Raw genomic sequence first — 12,165 nt, forward strand, 5'->3', positions numbered from 1 at the left:
AAACTAAGAAAGGTCAGCTCAACCTCAATCTGCATATGGAGCTATTGCTGCAAAAGATTCAAGCTCAGAACAAATATTGAGTGTCATCCATACAATCAGACTGTAAAGTTAAAATGGACCATCACACAATAAACTGTGCAGTTTGGGTGAGTGTTTTCTGACCTCTAAGATGTGAATACCTTTGCATACCTTTGTCTTTCCCAGTAATATTTCTTGTAAATAAAATATTAAATTATGCTCCAATAACGTTAATTCAGGCAGACAGTACAGAACTAATGCTATGGCAGTAAGCTTGTGGAACAACACAAAGCTTTGTAATATCTATTAAGTGGTAAATCTATTTTTATCATTTTATTTAGGTCGATAATGTCATCAGCCGCTGAAGTGCCTAAAAGTGTTTCCTTAAACATTTATAGCATAATTTCTTCTTTTCTCTGACCGCTCTTATAAAAAGTATTTTTCTGACATGATGAATGAATGATATATTTTGTTTTATTAGGTGAAAAGCATTGATATCAAAATAGAAATAAGAGGCCAAATACTAAAATACAAATATTAAACTTTGTTGATAATGAATTTTGCAAAGCATGTAACCTTTGATACAAAAATATTTAAAATAGCATAAGAACAGAGGCAGTGGGTGTGGTCACTCATATGGCTCCTCCCTCTTTATTTGACCCCTCCTCCACATTATCATAGTCTGTTTTTAAAAACAAGCAAATTCACATGTTAATTTTTATAAATGCATCACAATTTACTTTTAATAGGGTTTAAGTGAATGACAATGATTAAAAGTAGATTATGGCTAAAGGTGAGGACAACCTACCCAACAGGTCTCTTTCATTTCCATTGCTGTTCTTCACATCATCATACTCCTCCTGATCTAACTCTGGTATACATGTGAAATAAAACCTCACATTGTAATGTGTAACACAGATTGTGGCCTTGATCTATTTCTTCTCATGAATGTCTGAGACTCTTAGATTTACCCTATATAAAGCCTTGTCAATTAATTAATGCTAGAAATGCATGTTCAATATATTATAGAACCATATATAAGAGTGATAATAAATTGCAGTTCTGTGTGACTCACCCCTTACACCTTGAAAATTCTGTCCAATAATGATGACATCATCATAATGCTCCATATTTACCACCACACATATACCAAAATATGAACAGAACAAATGTCACATCATCATATCAGTACTGAGGATCAAGGTATTATGTTAAAGGTGCCATAGAATGCATTGATACAATATTTTAAATTGTTCTCTGATGTCCCCAGAGCATGTACGTGAAGTTTTATCTCAAAATACCCCACAGATAATTTTTTATAGCTTGTTGAAATTGCCACTTTTAGGGTATGAGCCAAAACATGCTGTTTTTTTCTTCCCTTTAAATGAAAATGAGCTGGTGCTTCCGCCTCCCTTTTCAGAAGAGTGCAGAGCTTCAAGAGCTCATGCTTGTGGGCACATACCGGTGTTACAGTTTAACTGGTGGTGACTGTGTTACTGACCTCACATTGCTTCCTAATGCAATTTTTAACTACCACATTCCTATTTATGATCATTCTGGTAGCACATGAAAGCAGCATTAGTGAAAACAGGCAGAGACAATGGTAGCTTTAGCAACATTAGCCTTACAGAGAGCCATGCTTGCTTTGATTGGAGTCTGGACGTCTGCACATAAAGAGTTAGTATCGATCCCTCTTTCAGAAGCAATCTTTGCAAACTCCAGTGCTGAACGGACCCTTTTTGTGGGGCAGTCTGACATAAAATGTTAGCATGAACATATAGGACATTTCCGTTATTTTTTCGGGGACATTTACTTCGAAAATGAAATTTAACAACCGTGCCCTCAGCGGTCTATAGAGATTCCTATGTTCGTTGGTGCATCCCAACACACAACATTACGAATTTGGGAAGATGTTTGTCGCACGTATCACATTGTCACATGCCTTTAAAAAAAATTCCCAAAAATGTAATGAGCAACTGATGAGTAACAGTTTCAGCACAGAGTTTCCTTGCGCTTGTACTTTGAACCCTAGCATCTGTGAGCTCATGCAGCGCTGTCAGAATACATGCAATTTGTGCATGCATTAGAAAATATAACATCCTGCAGTTTATTTACTAATCGTTAGAGACCATTTTGCGATTTCAATCATCATACAGTAACCTAACCACCAGCATCAACCACCTCTTCTTCTCATCGGAGACATAATGCAGCACTAAAGTGTCTTTTTTGCTGTCGGTCCTTCGTGCTTGTAATGATTTCTGCGTCTTTCTCTGATAGTTTTAAATACTTTCACACTGCCGACATGTTTGCTGATTAACATCTTGGAAGGGAGAGCTGGTTAGTCTTAATGGGTCATGTTTGTATGGTGGCCAAGAAGGGCAAAACAGATCACAATTATGAAGACAAAATAACAAATTACAAACACAAATGCAAATCTATAAAACAAAATAAAAATTCAGAAAACACAACAACAATTCAGAAAACATTATAATAAATCAGAAAACACAACGGCAAATCCGAAAACAAAACAACAAGTCATAAAACATAACGACAGGACTAGGCCTTAGTTAAATTAAGATATTTAAGCAACTTTTACAAAAATGCCTTAAAAAGAAAATGTTACAGGTGTGCATCTTGACACAGAACAAAATTTTTTAGGATATGTCAGAGCAAGATATTTTCAGCTGAGACAGCTCAAACATGCATTTTAGACTGGGACTAGCTTAAACCTAGTCTGTGAAACCGGGGGGAAAAGTATTAATTTAAGGTACATTTAGAACAGATAAAAATGTGCGATTAAATTGCGATTATTCACAAGTTAACTCATGACAATCATGCCATTAATCACGATTATATATTTTAATTGATTGCCCTAAGTTAAAATGACTAAAATAAAATGTAGGCTTAAGCTGGTCACTCATCAGTGGACTTTCCTCGCCAATATAGGCTATATTTTTTCACATTTTTCTCATTCTCACTAATTCAAATTTTTATATGAATGAACCTCTGAAGGGAACTGATTGTCTTCAGAAAAGTTTCCATCACATTTTCATTTTACCTGATAAAGAATCATTTATGAGCTGAGCTGCTTTGTTTACAGCCATTACCAGGGAAACCACTATATTTCTGACATTCCGAAAGCACCTCCTACTGGCAGAGAATGAATTTGCATTTTCAATAATCCAACTCATACCTTTTCTTAAAAAATGCTTTAAAGTTTCAATTGTGAGGTTTATTATTTTATAATTTATTCTGTTTTTTTGTTAAAACTAAAAAACGGTAAATCAATTGCTATTTCATGGTCTACAACATGAAATAATAAAAGTGTCTGCTAAATGAATAAATGTAAATGAAAAAATCCCATTATAACATGAACATAAAATGTAGAAACATTAGACACAACAATGTGGCACCATTGTGCAGCAAACATCACGACAAAAAAGGAACCTCAAGGTTAATCTAGGTAAATGTATGCAAATGTATAGGGCCCCATTCCTATATTTGCCTGGGGCCCCCAATTCACTAAATGCGCCCCTGATTGCATTAGTCATTGTTTAGTACATATTATTCAGCCTTTTTGGTTAATAGATTTTTTTTTGCTATTTTCGGCCGAATAATTTTGGTTGCCGAACATTCGATGGATCCCTAAAAAACAACTCTTTGCCTTCTCGTCTTGCTGTCTGACACACACCTGAACCACGCACTGACAGTGTTGCCAACTTCTTTCTAAGGAACGTAGCCAAAGCCTGCTTGAAAAGTCACTAAATGTCGCTAGATGACGTGACGGTCATGCACTAATTAGCATATTTATGAAGTCATTGCGTCGTATTGCCTTTTACATTTGTTTGCCTCTCTGTGCTCATACTGTATTTTAATGCAGCCAAAATTCTCAAAATTGTTTTCATTTATATATTTTACTATTAATATAGTACTATTTTACTACAAATATAGTAATTTTACTACAAATATAGTACTATTTTACTATATATTTTACTAAATTTCCATTGTCAGACAACGGGATGAATATGAAATAAACAGGTAAAATTACATTTACATCAGGGCAGGATCAGCCAGGCTGATCTATAAATTAAATTATAATAATGTGATTATATGTTATCAAATTAAAAATTAACTTATTTACACTGAAAAATACAACTGCATTAAAAAATAATATTGAGATTAAATGTTTTTTGAATATACAAACAAGAAATTGTGGTGGAAATGATATTTTTAAACTAAATTAAAATGGCAGTAGGTGCCAGCTAGTGAGTCATTGAGTTGTTCATTCAAACGATTCGTTTAAACGGCAGATTCATCAGATATTTATGCATTGGCTAATAAAACATTGACTCAAGCGATTCGTTTAAAACACCGAATCAATCAGCAATGAATCAGCTGGTGGCTGTGAGATGCGCTGTGTTTCCACCTAAAATGTACCTAATATTATTGTATTTGCTTATTGAACTCTTTATAGAACTATTAAACAGTCGTGATGGTGAAAACGTTGTGTGATGTTGCCTAACTAACTATTTTAAATATAAAAACTTTCCATTTTTTAATTTTTACCTCAGGATGCTGAGTTTCTTTAGTGTTGCATGCTTTGATTTCTCTTATACTGTCAATAGATGCATTATATACAGCTATAACCACTATTCGCCACTTATTCTAAATGTAATAAAATCAGCATAATACTTGCATTTTGGTGTTTACATAGTTATTTTTGGTTACTGGTGTTTTAATCATAGGCACGAGAAGTTGCAGCACCCCGTTTTTTTCTGTGGTCAACTGTTTAACTTTTGGGAAAAAAAAAATAATAATAATAAGAGGAGTGTCCATTTTACACTAAGTGCAAATAGCCTCTCTTGTTGGCAGAGGCTATTTACACCAGCTCCACCCACCAATGTTTGATTCGGCTAGTCAGCATTACAAAAGATATTCCACAGCTGTCAAATTCAGTGGTGCAGATGGTAAAGCGTTTGTCGTACTACTTTTGACGCGATTGACCAGGGTTCAAATCTACCTTTTGGCGAAGTTTTTATTCTCCCTTTTCAAATTTCAAATCACATCAGAAAAGTATTTATTTTTAATAAAAATTAAGTAAATAGTAAAAAAGTTGAAAGTATCGGGTAGGTGTAGGGAGGGTTTTTGTCCAACTAAGATGGCATCCATTTAATAATTTTAGTTACAATTTACACTCAATAAGTTATTGCATATGGTTTTATAATGTATTACAATTCAGAGGTGCAGATAATTTCCACTATTTGCAATAAGTAATTAGCAGACTATCCTGCTATTTTAACATCTATAAATAGAATCTAGCTATTTGCAGTGTAAATAGCATATCACTAAAAAATTCTGCTTAGTATAATAGGCTCTGTCCCGCGTACACAACCCCCATCCCAACACTATGCAGTGTTATTTTACACTTAATAACTAAATTTCTGTATCTGAATACTACTGTTTATTTTATCTGTGATTGCAATTTGCAAAACCACGATCATATTTTGTGCCTGTTTTGCGCAGCTTGTCAATGAACAATGGCTCTGTGTAGTAAATGCTGCTCCACGTGAAAGCACGCACGTGTAGAAATTTACTGCTGATTACAGAACCGGCTTTACTGACGAGATGCTCATTAAATATCGTGTCAATATTTATTCCCATAACCCATATATATATATATATAGATCTATATATATAGAGAGAGAGAGAGAGAGAGAGAGAGAGAGAGAGAGAGAGAGAGATTTTATATTAGGGGTTTCCAAAACTGTTCCTGAAGGGCCACTGTCCTGCCGAGTTTAAACACACCTGAACCAAAGATCTTAGTGAGGATGCATCTTTCCTTGTCCAGTCCTCCTGAGGCTTTAAGTCTAGAGTCTAGAGATCTTTCCAACTTCTAGGCTGAGCTTGATGTGGCAACCCAGATATGCAGCCTTACTAGGATGCATCCTGACTCCTGCTTTGAGAAGTACCCACTAGAAACTTCTAGGCAAGTGTGTTGGAAATGGTTGGAGCTAAGCTCTGCAGGATATAGGCCCTCCAGGAGCAGGGTTGGACACCCCTGTTTTATATATTTTAAATATTTAATCCAATTACAGAATAAGAGAGTGACACCTGATATGCAGCCTTCCTGTCTCACAATCTGGTTTTAGTCCATCAGAGATGACATCATCATAGTATCCCGGTGTGATTTGCTTCTTCATCTCTTCTCCATCAACAAATATAATATGTTTTGATACAAAACCAAAATATGTTGTTGTTGCAGATCATGAGACATCATAAACATTTGGTAATGAATCATGTGATCAATTAAAAAGGTCACACAACTTTTAGGCCACTGCCATTGGTGACATCATCATAATATGCAGTCTTGAATTTGTTTGCTAAAAAGGAGAGCAGACTGTTAATATATAACTAAACAGCAGTATTTGAATAGTATTGAGTCATTAATCAAATATGTAACAGAATTTATTTATTTAGATGAATTCTTTAAAAAGGATTTGAGTCATCTCTCGAACCTGAGAGCAGCTCATCAGCATCTCCATACCCAGAATGCAGTTCTTCAGAGATGAGACTCCCTGTTAAAGAAGAGCAGAGCAGTCAGAAACATGTTCATCATTACAAACAGACTGAATCCTTATTTCCTTTGCATCTTAAAGAAGACAACACAACACAAATATTAATTATTCACATTTTAAAATCATTATAGGCAGAAATCCCTTTTTATTGGGCCTATTAGCAAACACACATTTATCCTCACATGAACCCATTCCTCACTGCCTTCCAGAAATACACACACACACACCTGCATCACACTTAAAAACATACGAATATCTCCTTATGACAATCTAAAAATACTCACAGGAAGAGACACACACACATATATAAACATGCACCTGCAGCTCTATGGTTTTCTGTCAGGAATTCTGTGGTTTGAAGCAGGAGGTTTAACAGGACTAATAATAGATGAACATCAACTGTCTGACAAACTCTTATTAATGCTATTAAATGAGATTGATGGCTCATGTCTCACCCCTCTGAGTGAAGTGATTGTGTCTGTGCTGAATCTCCTCATAAACAACATGACAGTCTCATCCTGTGTCTCCTCTTAGAGAGAGCTGTGAGTGTAGACAGACAAACCTGCTGTCAGTTCACAACACATGACTGATCACACACTGAATAAGACACAATATGACAGTCTCTGGATCTCTCCTACCTCTCCTCATCACTCTGTTCTGCTGAATCAGTATAAGCAGTGGCACTAAGAGCAGTAAGAGCACAACTCCCAGAACAATCACAAGCACTGGGGGGACGGAGAGAGACACTGCTGGAGGAGTTTGTGGAGGAGAGACTGATGTTGAGCGCACTGGAGGAGAAGCTGATGTTGTTGCAAGAGTAGTGGACACTGACAAATCTGGAAAAAATAATGAAATTCAATTCATGGAAATATACTGAATACACAAATATTATACACTTCTAACAGCGGTGCCCAAACACAGTACTGGAGGGCTTGTGTCCTGTAGAGTTTAGCTCAATTAGACACACCTGAACCAGCTAATCAAGCTCTTACTAAGCATACTAGAAACTTCCCAGCAGGTGTGTTGAGGCAAGTTGGAGCTAAACTCTACAGGACCATTTGGGCACCCCTGCACTAAAATGATCTAAAAATTGATATTATTCCTGAGTGTTGTTTGTGACCTGCACAGGTGAGTCCAGCGTGCTCTTTGTGGGAGCAGTCAGTGTGGTTTTTCAGGGAGAGAGGACAGTCCCACAGGTGAATCTCATTCCCTCTGCAGTCGACTTTGTTTATCCACACAAACACCTTTTACCAGCACCAAAGACTGAATTCCCATCAGCCCTCAGTGCTGCTCCACAACCCAGCTGCCTGCAGACCACCTGAGCATCGCTGATGTCCCACTGATCATCACAGACTGAGCCCCACACAGCGTTATGATACACCTCCAGCCTCCCAGAGCACCGGCCCTCCCCTCCACTCAGTCTGAGAGGAAGATGCTCTAAAACACACACATCAACCAGCACTGACTAGCTTCAGCACAACATTTACAACAAAATAAACTAATACTAAAGACAAGGTTTTTACATGCAAATAGTGCAATGCACAGATAATAATATATGAGGCAAATACATGCTTAAACTAAAAACATTAACTAATGTATAATCAGGAAACTTACTTGAACACTGTCTCTGGTGAGGAGATGCTGAACATGTCAGACGACTCCGAGGAGACTCATCACTCTCCTCCACTGAAATAAAACATTATATAATCAAGACTCTTCTCACCTGCTCTGTTTAGTTTACTTACCACATAATTATAGCATAGAAAGAAAATATGTCTACTGAGACCATATTAAATCATTTAAATATCGTCTCACCTGAGCAAGTAATTTTGGCCACTTCATTGTCACCACAGTTATTCTGTCCCCAAAATGAAGATGGACACTGCCATAAAGAGGAATCATGTGGTCGACATGTAACTTTATCCAGCCAGTTAGGAGCTGATTTCAGTCTTGATGTAGAAGCAGACAAAACACCAGATCTTCCACAGTTCAGCTCTTGACAGATCAGACTCACTGTGTCTCTGTCCATCTGGTTCCAGCACACATTACCCCAGGATCCATTGTAGAAAACCTCCACATTCCCTTCACAGCCCTCAGTTAACCTGATCTCTTTAAACTCTAGATAGAATTGAAAAGTCATTTTAAAATATCTGAATTGAAAAACCTTGCCATCATAAATATGTGAAAGTGTTGAAAGGTTATTTCTAAAACCTGTATAATCAACTGAAAAACTCAAAAAAATACAGCAGGATGTTTACCTGAGCACACGACTCCTACATCCTCCTTGTGATTACAGTCATGTTTTCCCCAGCCTGAAGAAGAGCAGCTCCACAGGGACGTCTCGTTCCCCTCACACTCCACCTCATCCAGCCATATGGGTCCAGAACCAGGACCAAACCAGGCTGGTACCTGCTGGTTACTGAGGGCCACTCCCACACTGCAGCTGTCTGCAAACACATGGGCATCTTTAATATCCCAGGAGTCATCACACACTGTCCCCCATGAGCCGCTGTGAAAAACCTCCAGCCTCCCTGCACAGTCTCCCCCAGAACCCACCAGCCTGATGGACCCGCGACCTGATATTCAGAGAAAAAAAAACACCTCATTGATCACAAACAAATAAGGAATCTGTCCAGATGTTGTTATTCTCACCAAGGCAGGTGATGTACAGCTGTTGTGTGGAGCTACAGTTGAGAGTTTGTGGAGAGCTGCAGTTCCCCAGATGAGCTTCACTCCCAGAGCACTGGAAGCCTGTCACACACTCATGACTGAGTTCCGGACTGGATGAAGAGGAGCCGTAGAAGTTCAAAACAGGGCCACAGCCCAGCTGTCTGCAGACCACAGAGGATTCAATGAGACTCCAGGAGTCCAGCAGAACTCTCCTCCAGACCTGATGGATAAAAACTTCCAGCTCCCCCTCACACTGTCTCTCTCCAGACAACCGCACCAGACCATCATGAAGAGCCAGAGAGGAATCTGAGTGAAAGATGTGGCATTTTTTTAAGACACTACAAGGTGATTTATGTATTTAACATTTTTTCAATAAAATCCCTCACCAGAGCAGATGACTCCAACATCTCGTCTGTGAGAACATTCACCTCGACTCCATGAAGACATGGAACATTCTGAGAGTTTTGTTTCATTCCCGTCACAATCAAATACATCAGCCCAGATTTCATCACTTCCCTCTCCAAACCAGTCTGATCCCACAACAGACACAGCAATCCCACAATTCAGCTGTCTACAGAGGACACTGGCAGCTCTCATATCCCAGCATGCATCACACACTGTACCCCATTTACGGAAGTACAGATATTCAACTCGACCTGAACAGATGTCAGGACCGTTTACCAGTCTGAGATCATTGTAACCTAGAAAAAGAACACAGAGCACATAAAAATAACAAAAAAAAAAGAAGAAGATCAAAAAATTAAAAAATAATAACTATTTAACAATAATACCTCCTAAGAGGCTGAACATTGACATTTTACCAGAACATTTCAGTCTCACGTCATTGTCATCGGTGCAGTTTATATCATGTAAGATTGATGATGGACAGTGTCGAATGGTTGATTCATTTCCTCTGCACTGAATCTCTCGTGTCCATATCTGAGTGTATCTTTTGCGAAAAGCAGCTGCTCCCAGCACCTGTACAGGAGCCCCACAGTCCAGCTCTCTACACACAACCTCTGCATCCTGCTGGTCAAAGGCAGCAGCACACACCGTGTACCATGTGTTCCCACAAAGTATCTCTAACCTCCCAGAGCACAGGTGAGATCCATCAACAAGTCTTGTAAATCGTCTATAGTTTATGGTTTCTGATTACATTTACACAACACACACACACACACACACACACACACACAAAATCTATCACCACGATTATGATACCGACATAAACCAACAGCAAATCCTTTAATTAATATTGGATTTTTAAATGGATGAAAGTAATAATTATTTTTAACATGACATATACTCATTATCATTTAGATGTTTATGAATTGCTTTGAAATCAAATTACACACCAATTATTTTAAATTGTGTATGTTTATGAATGGAATTCTGATCAGTGATGCATTAACAGGGTGATGTATTGAGCGGCCCACCTGAGCATTCGACTCCAGCATCTTGATGATGGCCACAGTTATGAACAGCCCATCCTTTTGATCTACAGTTCTTCAGTGTTAACTCTGATCCACTACAGTACACATCATCCATCCAGATTGGTCCTGATCCTTGACCAAAGTACGCCCCATACACTGACTTTACAGCCTCTCCACATCCTACCTCTTTACACACCACTGCAGCATCATCAATACCCCAGTATTGATCACACACTGTTCCCCACTGACCATCATGAAGAACCTCCACTCGACCTCTGCAGGGACTGTTACCATCAACAAACCTTACAGTTTCAAAATCTGTACATGAAAGAGAGAGAAAGGGATTTAACCACAGTAGTAGAACAGAAGTTGGTAATTACAAATATTTATACATATTGGACAAACTGGGCAAGAGTAAATTCAAGAAAACTAATAATTTTGTTTAATTTATTTTTAGCTGTTGTTGTATTACAGTTTTTTTCCTTATAGCAGCGGAAACAACTTAAAATAGATAAGAATAACACATTATTTGGAACTGTAAAGGCTTAACTTTTATTTGTGTACACTCACAATGAAAACAAAACATTGTGCTTTTGTAAAATAATGAAAACAAATAGGGTGCGCTTTCAGCCTTCTTGGTTTCCTTGAACTTGTGGCACGGTCACAAAAATTAAACTGTAGACATGTCACACATTTTTTCCCCCCTGGTTTTGTTAATATGTTAATTAGGTAAAGTGAAGTGAAGTTAGCCTATTTAATTGAAATATATTTAATTTAGGACTATTTATTGTAGTCATTCATATGTTGTTTTATTCTGTTTTTCTCCTTACACAGAAGCGCTGCAGGTAACGATGTGTGAATCCTTATGTTCTGATGTTTGTGCTGCTTTTTGCGCCGCAGTGCGTGCCCGTCCGCTACGCTACTATCATTAGCTTAAATATTAAGTTACTGTTGTAGAGATTAGTGGTCCTTTGAGCTAAATGCTACTGAATATGTGATCTGTTTCAAAATATTTAATGGCTATATTAGTAAAATTAATGTTTTTCGTTCTCAGTTTGCTCATGATCATGTAAGCAGGGGGGCACTGCCCCCCAATGCCCCCCTTAAACACGGGCCTGATGCAACATGAACAGATTTTAAATTTAATGATGCAATAAACAGTTTTCATTTAATTTTAATTTTATTTGCGACAGCCATTAATGAATTTTAGTTTAACTGACTGTGAAGGCGGCCGGTAATTCCAACCCGTGGCCAGGGGAAGGCTAAGCCCCAGCCTTCACACCACCGCTCCAGCCGCCTATGCAAGCACCACTATAAAGGTTAGATATTGGCATTTGTAACCAGAACATAATCAGTCCCACGTTGTTTTCCCTTGAGAAGCACTGTATGTACTGTGAAGTTGTGACACAATCGAATGAATGATTCATTTCCTTCTGCACATGAATCGTCTTGTGTCCACATCTGAGTGT

At 37.9% G+C, this 12,165-nt stretch overlaps 3 long non-coding RNA genes across 3 annotated transcripts; all 3 read right to left on the bottom strand.

Moving 5' to 3' along the window:
* Positions 1–625: 625 nt before the first annotated feature.
* Positions 626–1,145, bottom strand: LOC122136999. Its single transcript, XR_006154503.1, has 3 exons — positions 1,094–1,145; positions 827–889; positions 626–700 (listed from the first exon to the last, which is right to left on the bottom strand). It is a non-coding gene; the product is annotated as an uncharacterized LOC122136999 (long non-coding RNA).
* Positions 1,146–6,262: 5,117 nt separating this feature from the next.
* On the bottom strand, positions 6,263–7,094 carry LOC122136990. The gene is made up of 3 exons (XR_006154491.1): positions 7,049–7,094; positions 6,534–6,593; positions 6,263–6,398 (listed from the first exon to the last, which is right to left on the bottom strand). It is a non-coding gene; the product is annotated as an uncharacterized LOC122136990 (long non-coding RNA).
* A 155-nt stretch (positions 7,095–7,249) lies between these two features.
* Positions 7,250–8,353, bottom strand: LOC122136994. The gene is made up of 3 exons (XR_006154496.1): positions 8,208–8,353; positions 7,714–8,030; positions 7,250–7,429 (listed from the first exon to the last, which is right to left on the bottom strand). It is a non-coding gene; the product is annotated as an uncharacterized LOC122136994 (long non-coding RNA).
* Between the last annotated feature and the right edge of the window lie 3,812 nt (positions 8,354–12,165).

Source organism: Cyprinus carpio, chromosome B4 (genome assembly GCF_018340385.1).
Source record: "Cyprinus carpio isolate SPL01 chromosome B4, ASM1834038v1, whole genome shotgun sequence".
In the NCBI taxonomy this organism is placed as follows: Eukaryota; Metazoa; Chordata; class Actinopteri; order Cypriniformes; family Cyprinidae; genus Cyprinus; species Cyprinus carpio.